The sequence below is a fragment of the Urocitellus parryii genome, chromosome 9 (genome assembly GCF_045843805.1).
Source record: "Urocitellus parryii isolate mUroPar1 chromosome 9, mUroPar1.hap1, whole genome shotgun sequence".
Lineage (NCBI taxonomy): Eukaryota > Metazoa > Chordata > Mammalia > Rodentia > Sciuridae > Urocitellus > Urocitellus parryii.
The window spans coordinates 37016387-37040009 of NC_135539.1; the positions used below are offsets into that span (position 1 = coordinate 37016387).

General features: G+C 44.1%; 1 long non-coding RNA gene across 2 annotated transcripts in view; it reads left to right on the forward strand.

The window, feature by feature from the left end:
• Positions 1-23623, forward strand: part of LOC144257050 (uncharacterized) — a 61879-nt gene that overhangs the window by 24245 nt on the left and 14011 nt on the right. The window contains exons 3-5 of one of the 2 annotated variants that reach the window (XR_013344362.1): positions 2792-2914; positions 6344-6442; positions 9015-9438. This is a non-coding gene — a long non-coding RNA (uncharacterized LOC144257050). Of the gene's footprint in view, positions 1-2791; positions 2915-6343; positions 6443-9014; positions 9439-23623 lie in introns of those variants that run through there. The other variant, XR_013344361.1, reaches the window with a different exon arrangement.

Below are 23623 nucleotides of genomic sequence, written 5' to 3' on the forward strand. Positions count from 1 at the left end.
CTCCTGCATCAGTAGGGGAAGTCTCTTACCCACTGTCAGCCTCCACCTAAATCCTTCTGCCCTGCCAGGTCATTTCTGCACAAGACCCAGTTCTTATGTGGAGCCCAAAACTGAAGGTGAAGATGTGTTCCTAGCAGCCAAGGGTGCCCTGGAGGAGGGACCTGCCCAGTTCTCTCTGCCACATGCAACCCAACATCTTAGCCATGGTGATAGCTCTGAAAGAAAAACCTTCAAAAGAAGGTCCTAGCTGTGATCTGCAATCTCTCCCCTGTTAATTGTCTTAACAACTGCAGCTGCTGTGTACCAAAGTCTATCACTACCTGTTGCTGTACCTCTGTCAGTCAGTTAGGCCTTATGACTTAGAGCTGCAGATGCCACTGAATCCATGTACTTGTCCCAGAATAGCAAAGCAATATCCAGGGTGAGCTGGAATACACCAGGGCCCACCCACATTGCCAACCACCTTCTGTTACCCCTAGGTAAGTGCAAGCAGATATCCCAGGGAATGTGTCTCCACAGAGACCATAACTCTCCAGAGCCTGCTATGACAAAATTGGCTTGAGGCACAGTGAGGCAATACTGAGGCAAGCCAGAGGATGCCAACCTGTCACCCCACTGCAGCTTGACCCTGGACCAGTACAGGTACCCTCTCCACACAGGGCTGCAGTACTGAACACCTGGGCATCCTGGATTCACTAACTTCAACCTCCTGGGAAGCTGGGATTGCAGGCCAGCAGTGAGAAAACACAAGTAAGGCAGAACTGAATGGAAGTTCAGTCTCAAGAGTTAATCAATAGCATTGGTATTTTTCCAAAACTTGCGTAAAATTGCGTAAATTTCATCCAGTGTGTTCACCCAAGTGCTGTATAAATCCTTAGACTAGCACACTCCCAAGTAGCAATCCTATTGGGTCTCCTCTTGCCCTGTGTGAGTTCTGCTTCTGTTCACACTTGAATATATTCTGCTCTTGCACTCACTTATCCTCATCTGTGGTTTTCATTCTTCAAATTCATGACAAAGAATCCAGAAAGAAGAAATTTGCAGTGAGCAGTGCTGTCTGCTGCAATACTAGGCGCATGACCCACCATTGAGAGCTGCCACTCTTAACACCACTCTGTGGGAGTTGAGAAGAAATGGAATTTTTTGGCTTCAGAGGCCTGTAACTGACAAAAATCCCACCTTCCAGTAGAAGCAGAGAAACTCTAACTTCATCACTATGTTTCAGACAGGGAAACTGAGGTCCAGAGACATGAAGTGACTTAGCTACCATGGCCCAGGTGGCAGGCCAAAGGACCTGACTCAAACTTCATACCCCATAATGGAACCCCAAATCCCAGCATATTTGTGGAGTTCTACACAAATCCTCTAGAGGCAAATAGAGCATGGGATGTGTCCCCTCTGTGTCCTTCTGCAAAGCAAAGACTTTTCTGCCCTACTGATATTGATGCTGACTGGGGAAGGGCGTGTGCTTTTCTAAGCTTTTCCTCCCCAGGGAGGACCTGCCACTCTGAGCCAGGGCAGCCTAATCTGCCAGTTAACAAGGTCAGGTGGCTCAAACTGTGCATCCTTGGGCACTTGTTCTCCCACATCTGACTAGACAGATGCCCACATTTAGGCAAGAATCACAAATTCTTTTTAAAAAAAAAAATATTTTATTTTTTAGTTGTAATTGGACACAACACCTTTATTTCACTTGTTTATTTTTGTATATGGTGCTGAGGATTGAACCCAGGGTCTCGCAAGTGTGAGGTGAGCGGTCTACTGCTGAGCCACAACCCCAGCCCAAATATCACAAATTCTTGTTGTTCTAGATGCACTTTGCAGAATACCCAGCAGCAGCATCGTGTTATTCATCAGCCAAAACCTTAAAGGCACTTTGCGCAACCCCACACAGATTGAGATGAATGGGGCTGGGGCTTTGCACTGCTCTGGTTTCCACATGTTGAAAGAGAAACCTAAAGCTTAGACCACAGGAGGAAAGGAATCTGTGCAAACCCCCACTTCCTTTGAATCTCCCTCACTTATGAGTCCCCAATTCTGCTCTGACAGTTTCCATCTCCATTAGGGAAGAGTCCACAAGGCTGGGCCTCAGATGCTGAATGTTGGTAAAGTTTGGCATTTCGAGGCTGCTCCCCCACCCAGATTTTTTCTTTGAGAAGCTGCCTTCTCTTCCCTGGTGTGTAACATCTAATCACTAATCCATCAGCTACCTGGAGTCCCTGAAGTCCCCTTTGTGACACAGAGCCTGGTAGGGGATTGGGGGTACCCAATGCTGAACACAAGAGAGTCCCTGCTGGCCTGCAGGGAACATCTCACCAACTGACTCATCACTGCCAGGAAACACCTTTCACTGGTCCCCTGCCCTAGACTCTCCCACTGCCTGTGTGCTCTGGTTGGAAGTCAACAGCACACAGTAGCCCCAGCCTAAGACACTGTGGTGGGGAATTCTGCTGTGCCCCTTCCCTTCTGAAACTCGCCTCTCTCTAGTTCTCTCTAGTTCTCTGCACTGTGACCTCTAGTTGCCTTAGATATTCTGTCCTTTCTGGCTCAGGGACACTGCTGACCCCATGTCCCCTCCTTCTCTGTGGATTGAACACTCCCTATCTGGCCAGAGAGCTGGGCTGTCTCTGGGCTGGCCTCTCAGGAATCTAAATTCCTAAACATGGACTTTCCATATATATTTCCCTCCTTTTAAATTTATTTCAGCTGAGACAGCAAACTGGACCCTTGAATCCATGTTGGGCAGAAGCAACCAAAGTCCACCATTGACGCTCATTCTGTTTTTCCCAAGGATGTCACTGGATCTGTGGTCACAGAGGGGAAACACTCTTTGAGGTGCAGAGACCTTGACTCACCAGAGGACGGAGGATGTTGAGAAGAGAGGACAAGGTGTGGAGAACCTGCTGGGGAGGAAGTGAGTGGAGTTTGCTTAGAAGCTTCCTATTCAGGGGGACCCCCAAGGTTAGGACACTATTTGGGACCAGCCCCAAAAGAGACACATGGCATGAGGTGTGGGAGGGGCCCTAGTGAAAGCATTTGTGTCCTCAGGACATTGATGTGCTCAGTGCCTCACCAACCAGGGAAGCTCACCTTGGTTGCAGTGGCCTGAGTTTTTACTGGAATTCATTAGGGAGGCATGGGGTTTCAGTTGTCTTGCAGTAGAACCCAATCTCTAGCCTTCCTCTGCTTTCTGGAGCACTGGCTGATATGTAGCCCAAAGTTTCACACCCTCCCCTCATCATGTGGTGACATTTCTAGTGTGGCTGGCTCTCCCCAATTGGAATTGGCTTGTTGTCATAAATTCAGTATTGGTCCCAGTGCCCCACTCTAAATTATAGCCTCTCTCTGTTACCCATAAAACTTCAAATACTGGGTAATTCAGATAGCAAATCCATCCAAGCCAAGGAGTCACAGGAAATGGAACAGAGGAAGACAATTACTGAAACTAGATATGTGCCTCCCAGTGGTTCAAGTGCCTGAAGCTTGTTCCCCAGTGTGGCAGTATTGAGGTGGTGGAACCTTTTATATGTGGTGCCAAATCAAAGGTAATTAGATCATGGGGACACTCACCTCAGAAGGCATTAATGCAGGTCTCAAATACTGAGTTATGAGAACAGATTGTTATTTAGGGAGTCTACACCATGCATATGACTCCTTTTGCACTTGGCCTGCTCCCTTTCTACTTCTGCACCACATTGTGATGTCCGGGGAGCTGGAGGAATTGCTAGTATTCCAACACCATGCTCTTGGACTTACAGAACTGTGAGCTCAATTTTCTTCATGGAGACTATGGGTATAACTCAGTAGTACATGAATTGCTAGCATGCATGGATTCCATCCCTGGCAGTTAAAAAATAAGTAAATGAATGGCTATTCTAAATAAGATATCAAGCCTCATGCCCATTTAATTATCACCAAAATAATGATAGAGATGTTTCTGTGACTTTTTCCAGAAGGACCAACCCAGCCCTTCCCTCTAGAAATCTGCCAGGCTGCTATAGATAAGAGCAGTCTTTCCCAAAGATCCATAAAATGAGAGTTAAACAGTGCTCTCCAAGCTCTGGAATTTTTAGTCAAGATAAATGCTTGTTTAGAATTTTTTGCTTTATTATATCAAAATACAGTTTCAAGGAAACTTGTAATGACAGAACACACAGGTTCAATGTACCATTCATGCAGTATCCCCCAATGCATGTGCATGACAAGACTGTACATTAGGAAATTGTCATCTATGCAAGAAGTCTGTAGGTATTTTACCATTTTACCACATGTATAGATGTGTGTAACCTAAACTGAATCAAGATGCAATCAGGAAAAACACCACACCAAGAAAATGTATTCTAGACATTCCCTTGATCTAAGGAGAAACCAGGGAAGAAATGCGGGAGGCCTGTAGGGAGCCAGTGCTCACAGCATATCTCCTCTGAACTGTTAGACGAAGCAGGCATGTTTCAGATAGTCCCTAAGTGGGAGTGACCGGGTGCATAGCCTCTTGGGAAGTAAAATCAAGTACTTGCCTTCAGACCTGCTGTGAGCCCAGGAACATGGATTTCCGGTGAGCTGTGCAAGTGGACTTCTGGTGTGGACAGGAACTCAGTCTTACAGTGGGAATAGGAAGGCCAACTTAGGTGAGGTCAGAAAGGAAGCCTCCCGGTGGGCCCCAAAATCAGAGTTTAGTGCTTGCCTGCCCAGCATTACCCAAGACAGGCCTTTCCTCAAGAAGGCTTTGCTGGTCAGGGTTTTCTAAAGGGCACCTCACACATGGGGATCAGGAAAAAAAAAAAAAAACAGTCTGGAGACCCTGATGCTGCCTGATGCCACCCTCCCGCTACATAGTTTACATCGTGATTCCCCCATCTCTATCCATACCACCTGCCCTTGTCTTACTTCCTGGACACTAACCTGTCTCCCACACTCTGTGGTAAGTACCCAGAGAGCAGCACTTGAGCCTAGTTTATTGCTCTGCTCATCCAACTCATGCCAAATGCTTAGTTAAATTCCTGTAAAAACTCAGCTGAAACCAAGGTCAGTTTCCCTGGTAGGTCATATACATCCATGTCCTCTGAAGATATTGCATCCAGAGGACATGACAGCCTTCATTCAGACCCTCCTAGACCTCCAGCCATGTGCCTCTTATCTCTTATGTTAGCTGGTCCCAATTTGTGTCCTTTTTTACATGACAAATCAGTAATTATAGGATTGTGCTCTTCTAACCTCAGTGAGATATTATAGAGAATTATACAGTAGGTTCATGGGAATCCACAAATATACACCAGTGGTGAGAAGTGCGAATGGCCTGGGAAACCTGGAACTTACAGCTGGTTTCTGAAGACAGGGCAGTGTAGAGGGGGCTTACAGCCTCAATCTGTAGCATGTGACCTCCATGCAATTGATCAGCGTCAGAATTGCATTGCACAGTGCCAGTCTTTAGTGACTTCTTCCTTCAAGGAACTTATACCTGTTCACTTGCTCAACTCACCCAACCACCATCCCTCTTTTTTTTTTTTTTTAAGAGTTAGAGAGAGAGAGAGAATTTTTTAATATTTATTTTTTTTTTTTAGTATTTGGCGGACACAACATCTGTTTGTATGTGGTGCTGAGGATCGAACCCGGGCCGCACGCATGGCAGGCGAGCGCGCTACCGCTTGAGCCACATCCCCAGCCCCACCATCCCTCTTTTAACACATTCAACCAACCTTAAGCTTGTTCCATGTTGGTCCTTTCTAACCTCTTCACATCATTTCTACTTGCCTCTTTAACCCCACATCACATCTCATCTCTGACTCTGTTGCAACCTCTCTTTAACTTTGTTTTAACTTCTTGCTGATACTTTTCTTCACCTGCTTCTTTCTACAGCTGCTTCCATATTCTCTCCCATCTCCCAAGATGCTTGTCTGCAGTAATTCAGTGCGCACACTCTTAGTTCTTTCCTCTCTGTGCCTATCTATTTAGCAACCTTAGCACTTCCTATCATCTCATTCTTCTCACAACCTGCTCTAGTACCTTCATTTTCCTTCATGAGTTTCCATTTCAACAAGACCCTTTGGATTTCCTTCATTTATGTAAAACTAGAAACATACATAGGTTTCAGGAAAGACTCCCATTGTGACTCAAGTAGCAAAGTCTTTTATTCCCTGGGTGTCCCTGTCTTTGGACTTTGACCAGGAAGTTTTACTTTTACCTTGGCTTTGGAATTCCTCCAGAATTTTCTTTTATTCTTCCTGTGTTCTCTCTCGCAACATCCACCCTGTGTTTCCTGTTTCCAGTCTCTAGTTTAAGTTCTACAACCTTCTCTGTTGTTCTGCTACATGAAAAAAAATTGAGGTGGTTTTCTCCCCCACAGGTTACAAATTTGGTCAATTAAAAACAACACTGTTAAACAGCAGTATCATTTGACAGCAAACAACCAATCTGGAATGACATGATCATATGTGTCATTAAGGTAAGGAGATTTTCAACTTTATTCAGTTTTTTCACAAATGCACTGTGCTGTGCTCTTCACAAGCACATAACACATGTGCTCTCGAATGATACATATTTAAAAATGACAGAAAACATGTCAAGGCAAGTTAAGTACTAGCAGCTCAATAGTCACAATAATGATGATGGAACATCAAATAAAAACTATATTTATAAGACTATGGGATAATACTACTGAGGTATAAAAGTAATAGATAAAAAGATTAAAATCTTGAGAGAAATATTTATGTACACAAACATGTTATAACACTAATCACAAAACCAATAAGAAACAACAATTTTCTGAACAACATCTATCTCAAAACTATTTAAAATAAACATAGTTCAAAATAAACAACATTTATCATATGTACTAAAACTGTGACAATCCTATAAATAAATTATCTCCGTGCTTAGTATCCTTAAGGGATAAGTGACCCAAGATGAATTAAAAGGAGAGGTAAAAAGAGAATTTACAGGGGGAGAGAGAGAGATTCATGGCTAAAGGATATTAACTTTAGACCAAGATCAACCATTCATCAAAGCTGACATGTGGGCCCAATTGCTGTGGGTTAAGGATTTCTAGCACATTCTGAGTGATAAACTGTTCTCTCTCAGGTCTGGCTGAGCAGCCTCAGAGCACCCAGCACACCTCTAGGGGGTCATCTGTGTGGTTAGAGATTGAGACCATGAAGCTGACTTGGAGATTCAGGCTGTTTCACCATCTGCAGAGGGTGGCTGTGGGTGGAGGTGGACAGGACTGGATCAAGAAGTTAGGTCCTCGAGCATCTTAAATAGACAATCACTGACTCTGTCTGTCATCAAGCCAGGGATGCAGAATTTTGTCCCTCCCCTCAGGCCTCCATAGTTCCAGGACTTCCAGGCAATGAGGTGCGATCTCGGCCCCACACCCAGAGCTCCGGATCATAAGCTTGAATCTGGAAAGGAAAAGAGCCCCCACCAAAGCTGATGACTTTACAGGATATTGAGGGTTTTGAAGTTATGGTTAATTTATTTTCCCATTCCTTAAAATTACTTCACCTTGATTTGGACTTTCTAGTCACCATGATTCAACAGTCTACAAATATCTCAACAAATACAATGTTGAGAGGCTTGATTCTATTAACTAAGTTCTGTCAGCTACAAAGGAGGTGACATAGCAAGGTGTAATTATTAGATTTATTTAGCCTGGTGACAAATGAAGTAGCTATATATGGATATCACAACATTATTTCAGCTATTACTCACATGGATGACACTTGTCAGGATAATGTTATATAGAATGTGGGACACATTTTTTTAGATTTCTTTTCAATAAAAATCGAGTATATTTTCCTGTATCAGATAACTAAATTAAGTATTTGTAAAGATGCTTTGACAGATAGAATCCTTTTGGTGTCCCTTCCCATCAAATTTGAAAAGTTGATGTTATCAAGAGACAAGCTTTATCATTGTCCCTGATTTGAGTAGAATAGTGGTTGAACATTAGTAATATTTCTGCTTGGATCCATCAAGAATACTTAGTTACATGGATACATGCAAAACTGAGGACTGCGCAGGAAGTCCTTCCCTCCCTCCTGAGCTTTCTCCTCCCCAGAGCCCACCTGCAGCCACCCACCTTCCTGTGTCTCTCCAGTCAGCCCATCCCTCTCCCTCCACAAGCACACACAGCACCACCCACCTCCTCACACTCCTCCTTGGAAACCCGAGTGTTCCAGCCCATGGAACAGATGAACTGATAGCGCAGTTTGTGGAACAGGGGACGCTGGGCATAGCTCTTCCCATAGAGGAAACGAAAGATGTCTTGTTTAGGAGCCTGGTTGTCCTCCTCCATGTCATTGGCCAGGTAGCTGGGGAAAGAAACCAGGTTGCTCTTTAGAGGCACAACCAAGAAGGACCTGCCCTTGGAGTCAGCTTCCCAAAATGGACTCCCAGAGGACCATCTTCAGACAGGACTGCACCAGCCCTATTAAGTGTTACGGAGGACCATGCCTTAGTCCAGAGGACTCTGCCAGACATATACCTTCTGGAGGACTCCAGCCTTTTTCTAGAAAGCATTGAGCAACACAGTTGTGGGAGAGGCCTAAGGGGTGGTTGGACCCATCTTGGAAGGATTTTCAGGGGGTGTGTAGAAAGAGCCACAAATGTGAGAAGACTCCTGTATGAAGAACCAGAGGGGACCACCCTAAACTGGACCTGTGCCAGGCTGGGAACTGGGCATCTGTCTTGGAAATCCAGAGGCAGAAGACAGAACAGTGTTGGTATAGATACAGGAAGGAAGAGCAGTCAGATGTGTCTGCACCTCCAGTCTCTCTGCCAGGGACAGGAGGTGCCCATGCTTTCCTGCACTCCTCTCAGGTGGGCTTTATGTTTCCTTGACTCTTTAACAACCTGCCTTTAGGGAGCATGTGTGTTTGCTTTGACTAGGGAAGTGTGGAAAAGAAAAACAAACTATACTACAGTGCTGTGATCTCGTATACACGGAGCAAACAGGACAAAGAGGCTAAAAGTAAAAGAAAGGTTAGTGCCCCTCTGCTCCCCTCCTACCCTCCCAGGTAGTGAGTCCTGATTGATGAAGGAGACCAAATACTCACAGGGCCACAAAGAAGTGGATTCTCTGGTACTGCCAGGAGAAGAGGCCAGCCCGGCTAAAATAAGCTATGACCATAGACAGGAGGTACTGATGGAGAGAGAAGAAAAAACAGAGAGAGGTCACATCCTGGAAGAGGAGGTAAGAGGGGACAGAGGAATGGGAGTCTGGGGTGAAGCGTGCCCCTGCGAGAAGGTCCCCAAGTAAGGAGACCTGCTGTTTTGGGGAAGGACCTGTGACAGAGCAATCGGGGGAAGAGGAGGCTTAGTGTGTACTGTAGGATCAGCTCTGAGGGGACCTTTTAGGAAAGGCATGTAGGTGAGCTGGGTGAGGAGGGTCTTGGGTAAGCTGGAGAATGGGGCATCCCAAGAAGTGTAAAGAGGAGAGGAGCCCCAGCCATAGGATATGGCTCACTCTGTAGAGTGCTTGCTAGCCTCGAATGCACAAGGCCCTGGGTTCAATCCCTAGCATCACAGAAAAAAAGGCTGTTGAGCAATGGGGTTGTGGCACAGTGGTCGAGAGCTTGCTAGCTACCTGTGAGGCATTGGATTCGATCCTCAGCACCACATAAAGATAAAAAATAAAGGTATTCTGTCCATCTACACCTAAACAAAACATATTTAAAAAAGTAAAAGAGGAGAGGTGCCCAAAATCTCAGATAACAATAGCAGAGAGGGGAGGATAGGAATGCAACACCCCAAGCAGAAGCATGGTCCACCTGTCCTCACTGCATGGAACTGCTAGGCCCTGAAGGGAGATGTTGACAAGTCACAAAGGATCAGAACTTGGCACATCTTGTTGGTTCTACATGGAGACAGAACGTCCATGGGCTAGAAAGCCCTCCCCTCTCCAGGCTGTGCTGGAGCAGGATCACTGCCCAGTGGAGGACAACCTCACCTTGTCAGACACTCTCAGCTTCTTGTCCCAGGCCAGGAATCTTTTGACAACAGGATCCTCTGTGAACAGCACACTGGTGTTAGTTGGGAACCAGAAGGGGCTTCATGGGTGATAGAGAACAGAGAGAAGAATAGGACCTGCATTGGAGAAGGTGTGGGATTGGAGTGCAGTAGAGCCCAAAAGAGCCCAATATCCCACGTGGATAGGAAAAGGTCAGGAACATTCCTGGGAAAGCTGCTTTGCCCTGAAACCCCCCAGGGAAACAACTGAGTGAGGGTTGGGGTAAGAGATAGATGTCTGTATGACTAAGAACTTGGATTAAACCGCAAGGGCCCATCATCCCCCAAGAATGCACCACCTCAGAATTAGAGTTACTATGTTATTTTCTCATTTGATGGTCACCCCTCAGGGAGGAGGAAATCTGTTAGAGCCACAGTGTCTGCAATCAGTGAGGATAATTGGAATCAAGCTCTGTGATCCCAAGCAGGGTCATTTTTCAGGTGTAATGTAATCATCCATCATCTAAGAGTTTCACAGGGTACATGGGTCCTGAGTCCTCCAGGAATGGGGATCTCAGGGATAGCAGGGCTCTTTGGAAAAGTGCAGAGGCTGTAAGTTCCTTCTTTGTGTAAAGAGCAGGATTGAAGGGCGCTATCTGGGTATCTCCCTACCTAGAAGCCTCTTGAAAACCTCATGGTGTTCTGGTTGCACCGAGTCCATGCGCCGTTTTTTGAGTTTCATTTTGAGGCCACACAGTGACTCCACATCCCAGGGGTGATTTAGCCCACTTTCCACATCCTCCAGCTCATCCTCAGATTCAGTGGAGGACTCTCTCTTTCTCTTTATGCCAGTGGTCTCAGGCAGGAGTCCAGATTCTACCCAGAGTGCAGAATCAAAAATCCCCGGGGGATCATCCTCCGAGTCTCCCTCAGATTCTGAGGTCCACTCTCTTTTCCGACATGGGAGGCAGGGTTTTACCCACAGACCTGAGTAAAGGAAGCAGAGTCAAGCTCCTGAATTTGGAACTCATCCTTTCATCCTCTGATCCCAGTTCACCTCCCACACCCCAGACCTTCAACTGTTGCCTTCTGAGCTATTGTTCCATCTCTCCCCTTGGCTGGTAGCCGTCTTCCCCTGATTCTCCGTATCATTGTCCCATCTCCCTGTTCCTCAAAACTCTTCCTCCTTATGGACACTTTCTCTCATGGGTGGAGTGACCCTTTTTACATCCCCTCTACCCGCTTCCCGAACTTAGATCTCATCTTCTAGCCCAATTCCTTTCTCTGCAGATTTTCCATCCATGTGGACTTCCTTGTCCCGTGGCCTATTCTGAACTTCAAAAGTGGGCTTCCCACCTTTCCTGACTGCTCTACCCCTTCGTCCTTACCAGTCATCATGTCAAATCAGTTCTCACTCTAGCTCCCTCACCTGATGGACCTGCCACTTCATCATCTACCACCACTTCTAGGTGGGATTCTGAGGTGCTCGGCTGGGAAGGCGATTGCCCAGACTGGGAGATTTCTTGATCTGCCATAAGTTCTCCAATACTCTTTCTTCCTTCTACAAAACCTAGGTTCTTATTAAGGTAAATCTTTCTTCCAGAATTTGGTTGAATAGAAGTCTGTTTGCTCTTCTCCAAACAGGAGAAATCAGGTGAGGAACAGTTCTGAGGACAAACTGTTGCCCACTGCGCTGCCAGTGGTCCACAGAGTCTGTCCCTTCCAATCAGGAAGGTTGGAAGCCTCTGATGTCATCACTCATTCCAACCTGGCAACCAGTTTGAAGGAAAACACCTGTAACTGTCAGACTGGTGTGTGCACCTGTCCTAGAGTTCTAGAGGAGATGGTCTCTGCTGTGACTGATCCAAACTCTGTCCACTTTGCCAAACTAACCTACGGGTCTCTGACTCCCTCTTTCACTTCTGTCTAGACCCAGGTTCTTCTCTCCATTCTCAACACAACACATGTTAGATACCCAACCTCTGGGCATTTCCATTTCAGAGTTCAGTGCAGTGGGAGATTAAGGAGTATGGCAAGGAAGAAGGGGGAGGGCAGAAATGACATGACCTCCCAAGAAGGAGCTCAGTATGTACAAAAGAACCCACGTACACTGAATTATCACTTGAAAACCCTAAAAGGAAACACTCAGTTTAGCAAATCTAATCTGCTAAGTGCCACTGGCCTTCACTGTTTTCAGAAATCTGTTAAGGGGACACACACTCTGCACTTCGGCATGTTTGACACAAGGATTCCTTTTGAGGTCATAAAATCATAGGAAATTGTACACATGCTCATGGTTTTCCTAGAGTGTCTACACTATCTGGGAGTCTATGGATCACCTCAGGTTAGCCTCTCAATTCCAATCAATCTCTCTCCAGTTACATAGCATATTTGAGAGCACAGACATTGCTCTTGACCTGCATATTTCATTGTCACCAATGCACCCTATGGAAAGTCTCACATGTAGAAAAAAGAAACAAATGGGAGATTTTCCCATTGAAGACAGAGAATAATATTTGCTGAGAACATGGGAAGTGCATGGGATGTGACCCAGCACCCAGTGCAACTGGGGAGGTGCTTCCAAACATCCTAACTTAGCCTTTTGCTTTACAGCTGGGCATTCAATCCATGTTTTATCTTTCTGTCCACAAAATGTGTTTAAATGTGTAGAAAACTTGCCATGTTAACCATTGTGCTGTGTAGAGGGTGAATTGTCTCAATACATGCATGTCTCACTTAAAAATGGAGATATATGGGCTGGGGATGTGGCTCAAGTGGTAGCGCGCTCGCCTGGTATGAGTGCGGCCTGGGTTCGATCCTCAGCACCACATACAAAACAAAGATGTTGTGTCTGCCGAGAACTAAAAAATAAATATTAAAAAATTCAAAAGAAAATGGAGATATATTCCTAAAAATGTGTTATAGGCTGATTCATCATTGTATAAACATCCTAGAGTGCTCTTACACCAACTGAGATGGCTACAATCTCACTGTGCTGTCATACTGTGGGACATATTCATGTATGTGGTGCATTGTTCCATCGTTGGCCATAATGTCATCATGTGGGGCATGAGCTGTATTATCCATCTGCAGAGCTTTTCCATCACCATAAACAGCCATTCTTCACCCATGAAGCATTAATTCCCACTTCTCCTTCTACAACTTGACCATCATTATACTTTCTGTCTCTATGAAATTGAGAACCCTCGGTACCTCATCTGTGTTGAGGACTGTGAACTCATACAGTATGTGTCCCACTGTGTCTGGGTCATTTCACTTTGTGCACTGTCCTCAAGATCCTACATTGCTGGAGAAGGGGTCAGAATTCCCCTTTCTTAAGGCTGAATAGCAAAAGAGAAGATAACATCTTTTGTCCATCTGTTTAGCCCTCAGTGGGCACTGGGTTGATTCCACATTTAAGCTGCAAGACTTTCTTTTCCCACGTTGGACCTTATCAACAAGACCATGTTTGTTATTCATGCTGTGCTTGAAGTTTTATTTTGCATTTTTATGTCTTACATGATTCTGATGACCCCATTCCAAGCAGGAATAAATGCAGGTTGATTCGTGTTACCAGCTGAGAATGAGTGTCCACCTAGTTTCGCAGCCCTGGATGTTCAGAGTTGAATGAGGACCCAGCAGCCTTCCAAGTGACTATGAGTTCCTTGGCAGCTCTCTCTCAGGTCCTGGCTGTCAGGAAGCAGGTCATGTTGCTGTGGAATACTGATTGATTTCTATTCATGATATCTTTAAGCATCAGAGCTGCTTGGGTTCTCTCATAGCAAATCAGAAGTTCACACTCTCCCTTGTAGTGGACAGCCTTCAAGTACACCCATATGCCACATGATAATGTTTTGGTCAGTGATGGTCCACATATATGATGTTGATCTCACACGATAGTATCGCCTGCTGATTTTGGAGCCAACTTAGCCTCCTTAAATATACTCTGTGACTTCCCCCAAAGACAGATTTCCTATGGGCACATTTTTCAGTCCTTATCCTGAGCGTTAAATGATGCATGACTGTGTGAGAAAATTCTGTTCAAACTAAATTCTCTTCTACACCTTTAAAAGTCCCATTAATTTTGGCCCAAATTCAACTCATAGTTTGCCAATTCCTATCTCTGTTGGCCACCTGGTCTAGACATGTTGCAGTTAGGTATATTTCATCCTTTTTTAAAAAAAATTTATTCTAATTAGTTACACATCACAGTAGAATACATTTTGGCACATTTTACATAAATGGAGTATAAGTTCTCATTCTTCTGGTTGTACATGTTACACTGGTCATATAATCATATCTGCATGTAGGGTAATAATGTCCCATTCATTCTACTGTCAATCCTACCCTCATGACCCTTCCCCTTCCTTCACTCCTCTCTGTCTAATCTAAAATACCTCTATTCTCCACATCCACATTATTGGGAATTAGAATCTGCACATTTGTTCTTTTGGATTGGTTTATTTCACATAGCATAATATTCTTCAGCTCCATCCATTTACCAGCAAATGCCATAATTTCATTCTTTTTAAGGCTGAGTAATATTCCATGTATATATATCCATTCATCTGTTGAAGAGCACCTAGGTTGGTTCCATAGTTTAACTATTGTGAATTGAGCTGCTATAAACATTGTTGTGTCTGCATCACTGTAGTATGCTGATTTTAGATCCTTTGGCTATAAACCTAGGAGTGGGATGACTGGGTCAAATGGTGGTTCCGTTCCAAGTTTTCTGAAGTATCTCCTTACTGCTTTCCAGAGTGGTTCCATCAATTTGCAGTCCCACCAGCAATGTATGAGTTTCCCCATATCCTTGCCAACCTTTATTGTTGCTTGTGTTCTTGATAGCAGGCAGAGCCCATCTTAATATATGTGATTACCTTGTTTTAAAATGGAGTAACATGTGCAGATTCTGTTTGATATGTACCTTCACCTCTGCAACTTTTTTCCTTCTATGGATACAGTCTGATGCAGCAATAATGATAGTTATACTGGGAAGATAACATAGTGAATAATTGTGCTTTGCAGTTAACTACTTGTAGCATAAGGTGACATGTAGGATCACTACAGTACAGTTTGTCGGCCCGTTCCGCACAGATTCTAATTAAATGGGAATGACAGTATTTTACTATAGTACTTTAAAATTTCAAAATCTCTGTTTGGAGAAGGTAGTAGGGATCCTAAAGAAACAGAAATCGGGCAGGGTGCTGTGGCACATGCCTATAATCTCAGCAGCTCACGAAGCTGAGGTAAGAGCATCATGATTTCAGAGTCAGCCTCAGCAAATTAAGGAGGCCCTAAGCAACTCAGCAAGACCCTGTCTCCAAATAAAATATATTAAAGGAGTGGGGATATGGCTAGTGGTTGAGCACCCCTAGGTTCAGTCCCTGGTACCAAGAGAGAAAAGAAATTGAAATCACTATAGAAGGAAATAAAGAGGAAGTTTTTTGTGGGAAGGTGAAGTATGATGATGGTCTGACAGGGCAGGACTGTGCTGGGCCTCAAGTCCTTCATTTGTGGGAACACTCTGAAACACCCTGCTGTCCTGCTTGGTGCAGCCACTCACTGAGCCTTAGAGTCCATAAGAATTGTAATCATCCAAGAGGCTGGGCATGGTGGTGCATGCCTGCAGTCCCAGCAGCTAGAGAGGCTGAGGCAAGAGGATTGCAAGTTCAAGGCCAGCCTCAACAACAGCAAGGTGCAAAGCAACTCAGTGAGATCCTGTCTTTAAATAAAATACAAAACAAAAAAGGGGGCTCAGTAGTTGAGCCCTTTCAATGCCCAGTACCCCACCCACAGAAAAAGAATCATCCTAGGAAGCTCCATCTACCTCTTCCCCAGAAGGTTCTCTACACCTTGCTGACTCTGATTCTCTCACTTTCCCTTGCCCTGATGGGAGCCAATGTCTCTGGACCTGAAGAGAAATACATGTTCTATGACCCATAGAACCAGGGAAAGCCTTGAGAAAAAGAGAATGAGTGCAAGCAGTGGACTTTGCTACGGTGGACTTTTCTCAGGGTCAAGATTTCCTGTCCCAGATGAATCATGTTCAAAAAGAGGGCAAAATATATGTAATATCAGTCTTTAACAGTTAGGGGCTGGGGATGTGGCTCAAGTGGTAGCGCGCTCGCCTGGCATGCGTGCGGCCCGGGTTCGATCCTCAGCACCACATACCAACAAAGATGTTGTGTCCGCCAAGAACTAAAAAATAAATATTAAAAACACTCTCTCTCTCTCTCTCTCTCTCTCTCTCTCTCTCTCTCTCTCTCTCTCCTCTCTCTCCTCTCTCACTCTCTCTCTAAAAAAAAAAAAAAAAAAAAAACAGATCCCCTGAGAGAAAGGCCAGTTGAGCTCACTGTCCAGATGGGGAATTTCAAGACACAGAGGGGACATGGGGGAGCCAGCAGTTTCTTTGAGTGGAAAGGACAGAGTTGGTGTCTAAGGAGACATGGTAGCTGGAGGTCATGGTGCAGAGAACCTGAGAGAGATGAGACATGCAGAGGCTCCCAGTTGGGTCTGAATGTGGTGAGCACACAGTGGGAGGTGAGAGCAAGGTCCAAGCAAATTCTGGCTTTACCCCTCTTCCCTTGCTTCCTAGACATCCAAATATGGCTTTTGTTCACTACCTGAGGCAGAAAAGCACACAGAGAGGTGTCCCCTGGAGGTTGGATATGTGGCTTTTCTGTCACCATTTCACTTTTACTCTCTCAGCAAGGGTTTAGACTCAGGCCATGTTCAACTTTAGCCAGGGCTGGCCACAATGTTCCTGGCCACCCAGCCACTTCCAGGTATCAGTGCTGGGCATGGTTTCATTTTTGCTGAATGAATTGAATGCCACAGATGAGCTAGGGACACTGAGAAAACGGGAAGGTTTATGTGGCACTCATTGGGATAAATCAGTACTTACTACTGGGTAAGTAAGATTTAGATGGCAGGGCACAGTGTCAGTCTACCCGGCCTGATGATGGATGTGGTTATCTGCAAAAGTATGACTGTTTAATTCAAGGCTTGGTTAATGTTTTAGATCATGGGAAAGTGATGGGGAATTCAAGGACAGACATGATTGCATGTATAAAACATGGGCTAGCATATAGGGGGAAATCCCACAGCCTCCACCCACATATGCTCCACCTCTCTGTGTGCTCTAGCAGTCTGTATTTCCCAGCTATAGAGTCAACATCACTTTATTAACTTTTTAGTGCTGTGTATTTCTAATATAAGATGTGCAGAAAGCCCTCTTCTGCCTCTGGTGCAGCCACCATCAGCCTGTGTTCCTCAGGGACCCAATGACAAGCTGCCTGAACATCCACTGAGGACATGCCATGTGCCCAAGGACAACACCTTTCTCGTTTGAACTCCTGAGATGTCTGAGATGTTTCCATGGCATAACTTAGTATTTTGGTCAGTTTTCCATGACAAAAAAAAAAAAAACTGAATAACCCTCTTAAAAGGAGGAAAGGTTCACTTTGGCTCTTGATATCAGAGCCAAAGCCATGACTGAAACAGTCATGGTTCAGTCCATGGTTGCTTATCCTGTTGCTTAGGGCCTGTGGGTGCCCAGAATCTCATGGTTGGAGCATGAAGCATAGCAGGTCTATTGACCTCATGGCAGTCAAGAAGGAAAGAGAGAAACAGGAAGGGGCCCGTGTTCCAATACCTCCTCAAGGGCACACCCTCATTGACTTGACTACCTCTTAATTTACACGCCCCCCTCCTCTAAAAATTCTACTACCTCCCAATAGCAAGACAAAGCCTCCAGTGCATGGGCCTTAGGGGACACTGCAGATCCAAACCACTGTCCCTAGTGCATCCTGATTTTAAATCATTAATGGAACTCAATGAAAGATTTTGGGGTTTAGAATTGCTATATTTTTCAACTGTTACTTGCCAATCAGCCCAAACTATCTTACAAGATTGAGTAGAAGACATCTGTTCTTATGTGCAAATACATGCAAAGCAGTACTTTATGATGCTAGTGGAAAAAAATAGTTATGTTAGAGATGGTTCTGTTTTCACCTTGTGTTCTTAGTGGGGTGAGCTGCTGCGATTTCATGTTTGTAACTGCATGTGTGCTGTCTCTCTTGTTCAGGCTATTTCCCAGATGTGGAAATACTTTTAAGTCTACTCAGTGACATGTCATTTTTCTTGATTTCTTCTTTACAAAGCATATAAATGGAGTGGTGGTCTTACATCTGCTACTGCTCTCTGGAAAGTTGAAAGGGTGCTATAGCTAGGAAAAGTAGGTGACTACATGGCAATAAGAACATTCTGCAGAGATAATAAATTCTAACCAATCTAATTCCCCATCATTTGATTTTAAACCTAAGGAAAATTTGTCCTTTTTCCACATGAGGCAAGTACAATCAAATTTAGAATCCAGGCTTAGGAGTCTGTATAACAGAAGTGCAGAAACTTGGATCTATTTCACAAATCTATGTGAATTAAGTAGGATAAATATTAGTTTTGTTCAAGAGATACAAATTATAGCATTATGATCTTCTCAGTGGGTTCTTTTGGAGCAAATTTGGCAAAATGTATGAAAAGTTATCTGAAATATAAATACTAACAGCAAAATGTAGAGGCAAGAATGGAAACAATCTGACAATTGTAGGTAAGAGAAACAAATAAAACTAAGTGCTATGAAATACCAAAAAAACAGTAAGTGCCAGTCCATTCATATCTTAACAACAGAATATGCAGAGTGTACAGTATATTACAAGATAGAGTTCAAGCCTGCAAACTCTATCTTGTAATATATTTGTTTGTAAAATGGATTATATGTCAGAAAAATGAAAAGTTAATAAAAGTTAAAGTAAAAACAATCATGAATTGATTTGGAATGTCACAGAACTTGCTTGATTCTAACAGAGGATAATTCTTGGAATTTAAAGGCTTGCTCTTTACCGTGTCATTCTTTAGATTTCAGATTTTTTCCAAGGTTGCTTTTGCTTTAATCCTATGGTATTTTTATTTTACTTGGATTAGTGTTTATCCTTGAATTTTCCCAAAAGGAGAGAGTTGATATTTTACATCATATTTGAGCACACAGGCCTCTACTGATACTTGGATTTATTTTACAAATACAGTAAAATTGTCATGTCTCAATGTTGGCTTTTTCAAAGGGTCTCACGTATCAGAATTTTTTGCTTCTGGGACTGAGGGGTATAGCTGAGTGGTAGAGCCCGTGCTTAACATGAGCAAGACCTTAGCTTCTATCCTTAGCACCAAATGAAAAAGATTAGTTCATTTCCCCAGAGTGAGGACTAAGAGTCAAAGAGCCCGGGTCATGCAGACCCAGGTTTTGTTTTAGAAAGTACCTCTTTTGCTGTCTGAGCCTCAGTTTCCTCATTTGTACAATGAGTAATGATTAACCCACAGTTTGTGAGGCTTAAAGAATAACAGACAAACAGGGTTTAGGATGGTGTTTAGAACAAAACAGTCTCCTGTAAGTGTGGAGCTTGTTTTCTTGGATGCTAGAACCTGGGGGACTGCATCCTGTTTGCCTGGGACAGTCCTGTGGTATGCCTGTTGCCCTAACCTGATTATTAACAGTGCTCCCTTTTGCTCTCAAAGTCTCTCCATTTGGGCAGTGATTATGTGTTCACCTCAGTTAGAGCCCAGAAGTAGCTTTAACCCCTATTGAAGCTGAGAAACAAATCAGGCTTTTTGTTGTGAGTCAGGCTTCAGCTTGTCAGCTGCTCTCCACTGTGGGTATTGGTTACCAAGCACAAGTGGGAGGAATCCAAAATGGGTGTGGGTGTGCACAGATGTGTGTCCCCATAGCTGGATTTATGTGGAAGTGAAGCTCTTCTCTGAAGAGGCAAGTGAGCCATTAGTTATTTTCTGTATTTCTGGGACCACTAGTAACCCTGAACCACAGAAGTTGATGTCTCAGCTGCTGTACATCCACCCAGTGCTCTTTGTGCCAGAAATGGTCTGGGCTTCTCTCCCAGCCACCTGTGTAGCGGATGGTATCCAGTGTGGCAAGACAATTTTAAAATGGCACAATGGCAGCCATCATTGTCAGGTGATGCTAGGAGCCACAGCAAAAATATTGATACAGGCACCTTTGGGTTTAGTGACTGCCTACCAGCCATTCAGATTATGATTATGTTAAGTTACATTATGGTAATTGTCTCCTGCTGTTTACCTGGGCCCGTTTCGGGACTCAGGTTACTCATGTCACTCTTGTAATGGGAGAGTTCCCATTGGTTGGGAAAGGATGGTAGGAGGGTGTTCCGGGGGAAGTGGAGCCCCCCCCCCGGCTCAGGTAGAACACACGTGGTGGACCCACTTGTTAGGGGACGCACACGGCCTCTCACAAAATAAAACTTTGTCTCAGTTTGACTGGCTTGTGTTTTTGTGCCCAACCGGGTTGCAAGATTGCAAGCCGGCGTGCACTGACAGCCCAGCAGGGAAGCGCTCAGCAGGGGTGCGGCAGGCAGTGCTCGGCGACAGCAGCGCAGCGGCAGGAGCGGAGCTCAGCCAGCCCGCTCGGCCCGGGCCGGGCAGCCTGCAGCATTTTGGTGGCCCTGTACGGGGAACGCCCAAAATTTAAAGGTGAGTAATATCGCTCGCCCCTAAGGAAAGGCGACAGAATGGGTATTCCTGTTTTGATTTATTCTGCTTTTATTTCAGGCTCTCTAACCTTACAATTTTTTCAGGCGAATTGGGAAAAATGGTTGGCTCAAGGTTTGAAGTTATTCGGGCCTGAGAGAGAGAAAATTGATATAATCATTTTCCTCCTCTCCGTTTCTGTTTCATTCTGTTTTGGCTTTCTTCTATCCTATCTTATTGGGTTACGTTACCTTTATAGTAGATTAGAATCTAGTAAAAAACAAACCGAAAAACTGTTAAGTAAATTGTTAGAGGTCCAGGCCATGGCAGAAAACATATTAGGTCAAGCAAAACAAAAGGTCTCTCAAGATAGTCAGACAGAAGAAAATTTGAAGAAGGCAAGCTCAGGGAAAAAACGGTCGTCAGATAGGGAGGCTGCTACTAACTCCATTCCACCACCAGAGGGCATAATTCAACCAACAGCTTTACCTGCCTCCATAGATGATGAACGGAATCCTGAGGCAGGACCCCAAAAATTAGCATGCCCTGTAGTTGAGCGGGGAGAAGAAAGAGAACGAGTTTACCGTGCCTTAGATTTCAAAATAGTAAAGCAATTAAAGGAAGCTGTAGCAACCTACAGCCCGGCCGCTCCCTTCACAGTCAGTATGGTCGAATCTATTACCAGCTGGGACTTAACACCAGCAGATTGGGCTAACATGTGTCACTCTGTGCTAAATGGAGGACAATATTTATTATGGAAAATTGCCAATGAGGAATTTTGCAAGGAGACAGCTAGGCGAAATGCAGAAGCAGGTTACCCTGAAAGAGGTCTGCAAATGTTACTAGGGAAAGAAGATTTTGAAGGGAAGAGGCAACAAATCAGATATGATCCTGGCGTATATGCTCAGGTCGCTATAAATGCAATTAGGGCATGGAAAACTTTGAAGGGACAAGGGGATTTACAAGGTCAACTATCTAAGATAATACAAGGAGCTAATGAGCCCTACGCTGACTTTGTAGCTAGACTTATTGAAGCAGCCTCTGAGACATTTGAAAATACAGAATAGGCAATGCCATTTATAAAACAACTGGCTTACGATCAAGCAAATCGTTGCTGCAAAGAGGTCATTAGACCATGGAAACAGGAAGATTTAAACACATATATTAAATTATGTAGAAACATTAATGAACAAGGACAAGTCATGGCAGCTGAAGTAAAACAGGCTTTAGGTACCAAGCCAAAAACATGCTATAATTGCAATCAAGAAGGACATTTTAAAAGAAATTGCCTCATAGGAGGAGGGTTTAACAAAGCTAGGTATCAAAAGAGTAGAACCCCGGGTATTTGCCCACGATGCCATAGAGGGAGACATTGGGCTAATGAATGCCGTTCTCAAACCACCATAGAGGGTATTCTGTTATCAAAAAATGGACAAAGACCAAGTGTCTACCCACGATATCGTGGAGAAAGGTATCAGGCCCCGTTGTCAAAAAACGAATTGGAGGGCCCAATGCCCCGGGGCCCAAAACCACAATACGGGGCAATGGAGGAACCCAACAGCACCATCAAGGTGGTGCCCAGGACGCATTATCCATTAGATCCCTCATCAGACAGACTAGAGGGAGCGCAGGGTTGGACATCTGTGCCTCTGCCAGAGCAGTATTAACTCCAGAGATGGGAGTTCAAATCATTCCCACAGGAGTAAAAGGACCTCTTCCCCAGGGAACAGTAGGCTTATTATTAGGACACAGTTCTTCTACACTTAAAGGACTTATGATAAGTCCTGGGGTAATTGATCCTGATTATGAGGGAGAAATAAAAATCATAGCTAGTTCTCCAAGAGGTATATCAGTAATTTCATCAGGAGATAGAATAGCACAGTTATTAATAATACCAAGCCTACATGATAAATTTTCCAGTTGTAATGTAGAAAGAGGTTCCAAGGGATTAGGCTCCACAGGTGTAGATTGGGCTATGCTATCTTTAAATTTAGATTCTCGCCCTATGCTAAAATTAAATATTCAAGGACATGATTTTAATGGACTGCTGGACACAGGCGCTGACCTCAGCATCATATCTCGCCAGGAATGGCCTAAGCACTGGCCATTGCAACAAGCCACACAAACGCTTAGAGGCCTAGGAGTGGCGACTAATCCCCATAGAAGTGCAATGGTATTAGATTGGAAAGATCCTGAAGGATGTGAAGGAACTATACAGCCCTATGTATTGGACCATCTCCCCATAAATTTATGGGGATGAGACGTCCTAGATCAATTAGGATTGACATTAACAAATAACGTCAATCCTAACACGCCCACTACTAGGGCAAAACAAGGCTTTAGAAAAGAAAAGAGATTAAGAGATCAAGAACAAGATATAACATCACCAATTCAAATAGATCAAGAAATAAATAAACATGGATTGGGTTTTCAAAAAGGGCCACTGAGACAATCAAAATTACTTGGAAATCAGAAAGACCAGTGTGGGTTCCTCAGTGGCCCCTAACTAAAGAAAAGATACAAGTAGCCCATGATCTGGTCAAACAGCAATTAGCGGAAGGACATATACAACCTTCCGTATCTCCCCATAATACTCCCATTTTTGTCATTAAAAAGGAATCTGGTAAATGGAGATTATTACAAGATTTAAGAGCCATTAATAATGAGATGGTTATTATGGGACCTGCTCAATCAGGGATTCCCCAATTGTCTGCTCTACCAAAAACCTGGCATGTTCTAGCTATAGATATTAAGGATTGTTTCTTCTCAATTCCAATTCATCCCGAGGATAGTCCACATTTTGCATTTACTATCCCTGCACTAAATCATGAAGGTCCTGATCAGAGATATGAATGGAAAGTACTCCCTCAAGGGATGGCTAACAGCCCAACTTTGTGCCAAATTTATGTTGATAAAGCAATCCAGCCACTTAGAAATCAAAATCCTGAACTACAGATATTTCACTATATGGATGATGTGTTAATGGCACATAAAGATAAAAACACATTGCTAGAATGTTATGCCACGCTTACAAACTTATTAAAAAATTATAATCTAGAGATAGCAATAGATAAAGTACAATTAAATCTTCCAATTAATTATTTAGGAGTTCTATTATCCT